This window comes from Oreochromis niloticus, linkage group LG2 (assembly GCF_001858045.2).
Source record: "Oreochromis niloticus isolate F11D_XX linkage group LG2, O_niloticus_UMD_NMBU, whole genome shotgun sequence".
NCBI lineage: Eukaryota > Metazoa > Chordata > Actinopteri > Cichliformes > Cichlidae > Oreochromis > Oreochromis niloticus.
In genome coordinates, this window is record NC_031966.2 from 151,388 (window position 1) to 161,276 (window position 9,889).

Here is a 9,889-nt window from a genome sequence, read left to right on the forward strand (position 1 = left end):
CTCTACACAACATGCCTCATTCACCTAATCACACCCACTCATACAAGCATTTCTAAACTAAACTCAAGTGCAAACTAATCTACAGTCACACACACACACACACACACACGAACGCATCGGAGGGCAACTCGGGGTTAGTATCTTGCCCAAGGATATTTGACATGCAGACTGGGGAAGCCAAGGATCAAACCTCCAACCTTCCAAACACTAGCTGATCTGCTCTACCACCTGAGCCACAGTCACCCCACATGACTGTGGCTCACTGGCTTACTGATGTTTTTTATGTTTCTCTATGTTCTCCACAGAGCGATCCCAGAGCTCTGTCAGAGTGATCATTGGGTTCTTGCCCACCTCCAACTAAAGAAGTTCTACACACATCATTCAGCTTGGTCCGATAGCCAGCACTAGAACGAGTCCTGGTGGTTCCAAATTTCTTCCATCTACAAATGATGGAGGCCACTGTGCTCATGGGAGCTTCTATCCTGCAGAGGTATTTCTGTTCCCTTCCCCAGATCTGTGCCTCAATACACTCCTGCCTCAGAGGTAGGAACACAATTCCTTGGACTTGCCTTGATTTGGAAAGGCACACACCTGTCTATATAACTTCCCATAGCTGACAGTGTATGTCACAGCATGAATCATGTCCAATCAAGTGAAACTGCCACAGGTGGACCCCAGTCAAGTTGCAGAAACATCTGCCAGATGATCAGTGGAAACAGGATGCACCTGAGCTCAATTCTGAGGCTACATCCACACGTACAAATTTTTCCATGCGTTTGGGACTTTCACCCACATGTAAACTGTATTTTGGGTCACTGAAAATGGAGATTTCAAATCCTGCCAGGGTGGAAATTTTCGGAAACTTTGTTTTTGCATTTATGTGTGGATGAGGAAAACGGAGATTTTGTCACGTAATGTCAAAGGTGTGCACCTTTTTTGACATCATGCTGTGACGCGTTGTTGTTTACGTGAGATGAATTTCTACAATGGCGGACAGAGACAAAATACTGTTGCTGTTAATCTGACTATCTGCAGCTTTTACACACTTACATATACACACACAGTTACTGTCCCTCCATTTACAAAGACAAAGGTGTCAGAGTGAACTTCGGACGTGGCTTCTACATTCAACACAGACGCTCTCACAACCCAAATCTATGGGAGCCTGTTTCCGCCACACACACAAAACAAAAAGTATCCATAACTGTCCATAAAGGCTTCGCGACTTCTGATTGGCCAACATTTCTGCATAGTTAGGATTTGGCATGTTCTTGACAGCGAAAGCGGAATATCTCTTTTTTCAAAAGTACCCGTGTAGGTGTGTCATGGCAGAGGCTGAACACTTATGTAGAGAATTTTGTAATGAAATATGAATTGAATCCATTTTGAATTAAGGGTGTAACCTGAGAAAATACTGAAAAAGTAATCTGATGAAGTGCATCCAGAAAGTATATTAAGCACCTACATCGTCTGCATAAGATGTAGTCTACCTGTGTGCACCATCTGTGCTTCTGCATTTCTCTCCGTCTCTTCTACCACCCCTGTTCCTTTCGCCTGTGTTACATGTCCACACTGTAAAATATAACTTGTTGTTTCAACTTAAAAATATGAGGTAAAGGGCTGCCTTAAAATTTTAAGTTAAGTCAAGAAATAGAGTTTGTTCTTATAACACAACCAATTGTTATCTTAATGAAAAATCACATGTTGTCTAAACTTTCATCTTAGTTTAGTTGACTGAGATTTATTAGTCAGTTCAACTCCTTTAATTGTCATCTTTACTTGGGAAAACCCTTTCAGCTAAATTAAAATAATCTATTGTTTAAACTCTTGTCCTAGTTCAGTTGACTTGGGTTTTTTAGTTAATTCAAATACTTTAGTAGTTCTTTTAACTTAGGAATCTATTTTAGCTTAACTAACATAATCTGTTAGCTAAGTTGATTTAAGTTTATTAATTAACTGAGCTCCTTAAGGTAGCTGAGTGAACTTGTAAATCAGTTTCATTTTAATTATCAGAGTTGATTGACTGGATGTAAAGAAAAATGTGTATTAAACATCTTAAGTTTTGTTTTGTTTTTTTAGCTTTCTAACATCCATTTCAGCAAAACTACCTGTTAGGCTTATCTTAGATCTCAGGTTTAAATACCTACATTCCTTTAAATTAATTTTCTGTTGTTTACAGAAAAAAAAATAAACCCCACAGATTCCATTAAAGTCTATCTGATCATTTCATACAGAAAGTTTGTTTTAAGAACATGACAAGACAATTACTCATGAGCACCCAACATTCACCATTTATTGTGCCATCTTAGTCATCTGAGAAACAGAAAAATCAGTGACGTAGCTCATCAGGCTCACAATCCATCAAAACTCAAAGGCTGCTCCCTGTGAAACAATAAATTTGAACTTGGTCTTGAGCCCAGTTTGGGTGAAGATTAAATTCTGACCAATACTCTCGGAGCAGTAGTGATTCTCGTGAAGTAACAACATAAAGTCTGCATTAATGTAATGTATCAACGGGACACTTGCTATTTTAGAAAAGTTATTCTTTACATTTACAAAATTTTTAAACTTCATTGTGCTCAGTCACACCTGTTAGCATAAAACTTGAAATATTAAAATAGTACAAAACCTTTGATAAGTGACAGTAAAGATCAGTTTATAATAACTAAGACATCAAACTCTTGTATTTGTCTTCGTTTACAATTGCAACAAATTCCACAGAACCAATATCTCTGAAAATGAGTGCATGCTTCTGAAACATTTGATAAGATGGATATCTCAGAAACATCAGTTTGAGTCTGCTCAATTGCAAAACAAAGGAAAAACTACTGACTTGCATGAGATAAGCATCTGCAAAGTCCAGCATTATATTGTTGTTCACATAAGTTTCTTAAACCATGAACAAATGAGTAATTGTCTAATCTGGAATGTAAAGTGTAGTCATTTAGTGACATACAAAAGTGAGAATGAGAACTTGCAAGAATAAAAAAACAAACAGTAAAATAAAAACTGTCCTTAACACTAAGGAACATACAATTACAGTTCTGCATGGCTTTCTGCAAGAGTCTGTTTCTTAGACCATGCACTAGTGAGATGCACTGCCTTCCACCAATGTTCATTAGGATGTTCTGAATGACTTCAAAGATGTCCTTAAGTTCCTTTGGATAGTCTACGTTGAGGGCAAAAAGAAGGCCCATCAGCATGGAAATGGCACTTGAGACATCCCTCAGATTAGACAGGATTACTGCTGCCTCAAGGACAACCAACACATCGATGATGTCTTCTTCTTTCACCATCGCAATGCCAACTTTCATCCTCTTAGAAAACGTGTCTTCAATACCTGTCGGCTATAAAAGGGTTCAAAGACAAAAAAAAAAAAAAATTACACAATTACAATTACACAATATCCCTTGTGCTTAACAATTCATGTCTTTCCAAAGAAGAGCCATACTGATGCTTTGGATGATGGTGATTGGCTTTGGGTAACACTTATTAGTTGTTAAAGTTTTTTCAGAATGAGATATGCACCCCCATGTTACAAATCCATTTCTTGCTTTAAACAAAGACCACGTTCATAAATAACTGAGCATGTCTTCAATTGCAGAATTCAAACAAAATTTTCAATTTAAATGGTAAATGGCCTGTATTTGTATAGCGCTTTACTAGTCCCCTAAGGACTCCAAAGTGCTTTACACATTCAGTCATTCACACACATGGGTGGATGACTGAATCGTGACTCAAGAGTTGACAGTTCGTCTTATAATTGGAAGGTTGCCGGTTCGAGCCCTGGCTCCGACAGTTTCAGTCGTTGTGTCCTTGGGCAAGACACTTCACCTGTTGCCTACTGGTGGTGGTCAGAGGGCCCGGTGGTGCCAGTGTCCGGCAGCCTCGCCTCTGTCAGTGCGCCCCAGGGTGGCTGTGGCTACAATGTAGCTTGCCATCACCAGTGTGTGAATTTAAATCTACTTATGCTAAATATTGGCTGTGCTCTAAACCAAATCTGGCTGAGAATACATGAAATGTGCAAACTGCAGCTACACTACAGGATCAGATTATGGCTCCATAGACAATGCTTCTTTAATCAGTTTATTGATTAAAGTTTATTTTTCCCCCTATATTAACAGCATGAAAAAAGAGCATATAGACATGGCTGAACAGGTTGCATAATTGGCACTGAATATCAACATCCACCTTTACCCAGCTGCCCAATGACTCTCGGCCAGTAACCTTTAATTGCTTACCCAGTCTACACAGTCTCTTTTCCAGGGTCCAGGACATTTCACCAAAGTATTGCCCCCCACAGCTGTAGCAGCCACTGCAGCCCCTTAAATATCCTAATATCTCTGCCATTACAATATACAATGTGAGAAATCAAACGTAAAGCTGAAGTGAACAGTACAGCAGCGAAATGTCAAAGACCCTGGTGAAGACATGAATAAACACAAGACACTAATAATATCAATGCTAGCTTGCCAGTTAGTTTCTCTGAAACCCAGACCAAATCCAGTGTCAAAGATCTTGTAATAATACATTTGGTGAGGAAAAAGTACACATGTTATCATGTGGCATCTGTTGTTTCATAGATGCCACATGTTTCATTTAAAATCCACTGTGGTGCTGTCATTATTAAATTTACTAAAAGAAACAATGCTAACCTTCACAGTCTTGAAAGTGTGTGAGGGATCTTCCTTTAGAAAATGAGGTCCTCTGTCCTCTTCCTTTGTGTAGGGCTCTGGTCAAAGAAGTCAAAAAGAAAACAAAAACACTTTTTAAACAGTGTTTATGAAGCATGTAGACAGCTCCAAATTCACAGCTTTTTGATGCATAATTCCATCAATATATGATTATCATTGGAGATTTTGAATCAGGCTTATCAGGACATTCAAGTAGAATATGATATCCAACCTACCACCAATATACACAGATTCTGTAAAAGTTACCACACTAAATGTCCAGTTGTGAAATATGATGACAGACTTTACTTATCAGCTTTCTTTCAATGAGTTCATCAGTTGAACTGGATAACCTAAAACTTAAACAAAGGATTAGATTTCGCAGTTGAACACTTACATCATCTCCGAAGCATTTTATGAGCCTAGTTAGCCTTTCTATGCCGCTCTTGATTTTGTACAGCTCCACGAACCTCTCCATAATGGTCAAGCACAGCAAAAAGGAACCCTTTCAGGTCAACAGATGTAAGACGGGCAAATTCTGCTTCAACCTGAGCAATAGAAGAAGAGGGGTGGAGAGTACAGGCAGAATAAAAAAAAGATTCTTTGAGACCCAAATTTAAGCAAACAGTCATCTGAGGCCCATTAGAGAAAACACAAACACACAAAAGCAAACAAACAAAAAGATGCACTTTACCTGCCGTTCAGCAAACAAGGAAGTTCAGAGAACAATAAGCTCTGTCTTGAAATCTTTTAAAGTAGAATGATTGTGAAAATGACTTATGTGATGTAAAACTTTAGTAAACGTGCGATTAAAAGAACACTGAGTAAAAGGACAAGTAACAATTTCCTTATTCCTCAGATGTTTACCTTGATGAGCAATACTGTTTTAGTCCAACTGCCTCATTAAAGTTACACAACAGGCTTTTTACATTAAAGCCAGCAAGTCCATTACATACTCCCTTTTTAGATCTGAAATACTGTGCAGATTCTGTGTATATGTAGTGGACAGCAATTTACCCCAAAGAGCGCAAAGTTTGCAAGTCCACCTCATTTAAATGACAAAGTCAGATGTGATCATCTAGACCTGTGAAAATAAATTAATGACAAACTTGCAGTTATGGATGTTATTACAACCACAAGAACCTAAACAGTCTGCTCCATTGCTTTTGTTAATGAATCATTTGTTGGTAACACGTCTGAATATTTAGTTTATGCCACCTGCATGTGATCATCAATAGTGCCATATTACTTCTTAAGAAGTACCCTGACACTACAATCTTTATATCATTTGTTCTACAGAGCTATTAAGTTACAATATAATCTGTGGTGTTTCCAGTATGACAAAATGCACAAATTGTAACTTACCATTTGACTCCACTGACAAAAATAAATCCCCAGCATCAAGTTTGGCTTCACAGACCTAAAATAAGTAAAATAAAAATATATGTTATAATTATATTGTTTTCGCCATTTATTCATGTTTGCTAATTTTCTGACATATAAACAATGTTAGTTTTGTTACAATACAGAGAATGCAGTTTAATTAAAAGGTAAATTATGCAAAAAAAAAAAAAACTTCTGCAGTATACCATGCCAAAAATCAGTGTCTCTGATGCCAATTATTTTATTACTACAGCTCTTTTAGTATGGAAACTCACACAAACTAGTCATACTGATCACAAGAGTTCAAAAATAAGTCAAAATAGTGAGCTGTTGTTAAGCATAAAGCATTTCAGGGTAACAAATAACTGCACAATATAATTAAAGCAAAAAATAAACACACTGGAGGACTATCTGATAAAAACTAATATAATGCTGGTTTGTAGACCATATTTTGTCTCAGTCCTCAGTGCACTCTTGCAGCTTAGCATGCAGCAGTTAATAACAACGTAAGTGATTACATAGGGATAAACAGATGACAACAAGCATCCGAGTCCTGCCAAAAAGTTCTTTTTGAACCCAGCCAGTTATTGGAAATATTGCCAAAATGAACTTCCACCAAAATACAACAGCCTGTGAACTTGAAAGAAATTTACAAGTACAGAGACAATATGAAATAAGCTTTATTAATTAGCTGAGCTAGCCTGCTAATATCGCAACAGGGTGAGTGCACAACCTTAAAGCTAGCGGCACAATACTTGTGATTTGGTCAGTGCTACATTAAACCCATAAAAAGGGCCATATGTCAGTTTATTAGGTCAAGTTTGGTCATGACACACAAGCTGGACCTTGTCGGCTAAAGTTACATTAGCTAAAGCAAACATTTCGGTAAAAGAGAAAAACACACGTCATGCCATAAATTCAAAACATGTTCCAACTTTTGTAGCTCTCTTTCCTTATAGTTATAACCAATGTTACTCACCTTGAAAGCATATTCCAAAGAAGACGATTAGAAAACGTCCAAGTAAAGTGAGCATGTCGTTAACCGCCAATTCCCCATGATGCACCTCGGTAGCAGTCACGTGAGGCAGTTTTGAATCCTGCTGTGCTCAACTTACCCGCATTGTCAAGTTCACATAAGTTTCTGATTTAGCTGGACATGAGTTTTCAAGTTAGCTTTTTTTGGTGTAATTGGGACGTTTTTAACTTGTAATTCTATGTTATAACAACAACTTCAGTCATCTATCGTCAAACTGATATAGAATAATATGTTGAAATAACAAACAGCTAGAATTACATTTTACAGTGCAGTGAAGTCTGCTCCGAAGTGTTTAACAGCAGCGGTCCCCAACCCCGGGCTGCGGACCGGTACCAACTGTAAACTCATGTCTGTTTGCTTTTTTCCATTGGGTGTCTTTAACATTTTTCTTCTAACATTTTTGTCCTCTAAAGAAATCTTTTGCTATCAAAAATGCGTTTTTTTATTCATCAAATGGTCTGAAAATAACAGAAGTTATTCAGTACTATGCTGTGCATGATTGGAATAAGTTTTAAGTAATTTGATTTATTTATGGGGTTTTTATTGGATTTTATAACACCTGTGGTCCTCGGGGACAAAAATGTCCCCAGAGTACAAAGTGTTGCAAAAGGCCGTATTTTCACAACATACTGCTTTCAAACATCTTTGATCTTGGATCACTGATGTGTGGGGTCAAGCAAAGGTCATAACAACAAAAACAACAGGCAGCACAATGAGGAGGCAGGTGCTCTATATTCAATTCAATTGTATTTTTACAGCACCAAATCACAACAACAGTTGCATCAAGGTGCTTCATATTGTAAGGTAGACCCTACAATGATACATACATAGAAAGTATGCAATGGAGGCTTGTGAGCATACTTTTTTTTACCATGTTGTGCAAAGGAATGACCAGTAGAACAATTGTATATTGTCCTCTAGTATAATGAGGAGGAAGAATCAACGATCAGGAAGATCCAGGGTTAGAAGATAAAGAAAATGTTGCCAATATTTAGATCACATTCTACCCTTTCTCTGAAAAAGCACATCACCCACCCGCAGAAGTGGAAGAAGGCTATGAAGTGAAGGAATCTGAATTATGTTCAAGTAGGTTCTCGGGCATCCAGGACATGGTAGTGTGAGGAGCTTGGAAAGAAAGTGACTGGGCTTCTTGAAGTTTCTTGAATTTTCAGAATGTGAAACTGAAATAGAAGATGTGTCAGAGGACTGCACATCATCCATTTCAATTATGATGAAGATCAAGCAAGAAAGAGGAGTCAGCTGAGACATAGGAATATTTGCAGTAATGTGAGGAAACATTGATCTGGTCTTCTATCCTTCCCAGTGACAGACGATGCCTGACTCTCTCATGCGTCACAGAGAAAGACAATCTACTACAGTCCAAGCACATATGCCAAGTCCCATACTCCTTCAGTTGCTTTTCTACTCGAGTACTGAAAGCATTATACACAATGTATTCTGCTTGTATTCTGCTTTTTAACGTTCACATGCCAATGGATGCATCAGAGACCAAGTTGGGGTTCAGTAACTTGCCCAAGGACACCTTGGTAAGATTGAACCAACAACCATCCAATTAGTAGATGACCTGCTCTACAGCCAACTCAATGACAAACAAGGAGGGACAACGAGAGAGGAAGAAAATGGATCGAATGCAGCTGTAGGCATATGTGGGTATGTTGATTCTTACTGCTGTGCATCCAGGAAAGTAACTACGGCCAGTTTATGACATCCTGAGTCTGGTAGGGAAGTTTTCATGCTGACACAAGATTAATCATAGAATCGCAAAAAGGATATAATTTCTTGATAAAGACACAATAGATAATCATCGTTCATGACACAAATATTGAGGTGTATGGAACAAGTAGGTGTTTCTCCTGCTGCTGATGTACGATCCAGGTACTGATGTGACTGTATGAGCGCCAAGTCCCCTTGAGAGGACTCTGTCCATTCCAACAGAACATCCCAAGTAAACCAGGGAACTATGAGATAAAAACATGGGCAGTATGTGATGCCAGGTACAGCTGTTTCCAAAAGAAAACAATCACCTGTAACAACTTGTTTACTGTATATGACCCTTGGCCTCCAACTGCAGAAAAAGAAATCTGTCCATGATGGGACCAATACAGAGGAATAAACCTGAGCTTCCTCCTGCACTTGTGTCAAATATCGACACGCCTTTGTTCTCACGAAAGTTTGCCTTCACTCAGACCCATGCCCTGGTGTCCTACCATGCCAAAACATCGAAAAATGTCAGGTAATGAGTTGGAATAAAGTTGAATAAAACCTTGAAACACAGAGATGGATGATATTTTATACTTTTTGCTTTATAAATAGTCAAACCAGACGGAGTCATTTTTTGAGCCCAGAGGACAACAGATGTGATTATTTGCTGCCAGTAAAAAAGTTGAAGTAGTTTAAAAACAGCTTCCTAAATTAACTTTGACATATACCCGTCTGTGATAATCTGTTAAAGCAACCGACTCTGGTTGTGAAACAATAATCACAATAACTGATGATTTAATTTATTTTTTTACCCAAAAACAAGGAAACATTTCGTATAAATGAGGTTGTATCAGACATTAATTTGAAATGGAATAAAGAAATAGTGTCAAAATGTTTGAATTAAGTTTGAATTAAAACTTCATATTAATTAAGTATCAATCAAACCAGATGGGGACATTGTGTCCCCTGAGGACCACAGGTGTGATTATGTGCTGCCATTTAAAATTTGTAAATGATTCAAAAAAACATTTTCACTAAAATTCAACATCAAATAGTCAAAATTATCTAAATATAG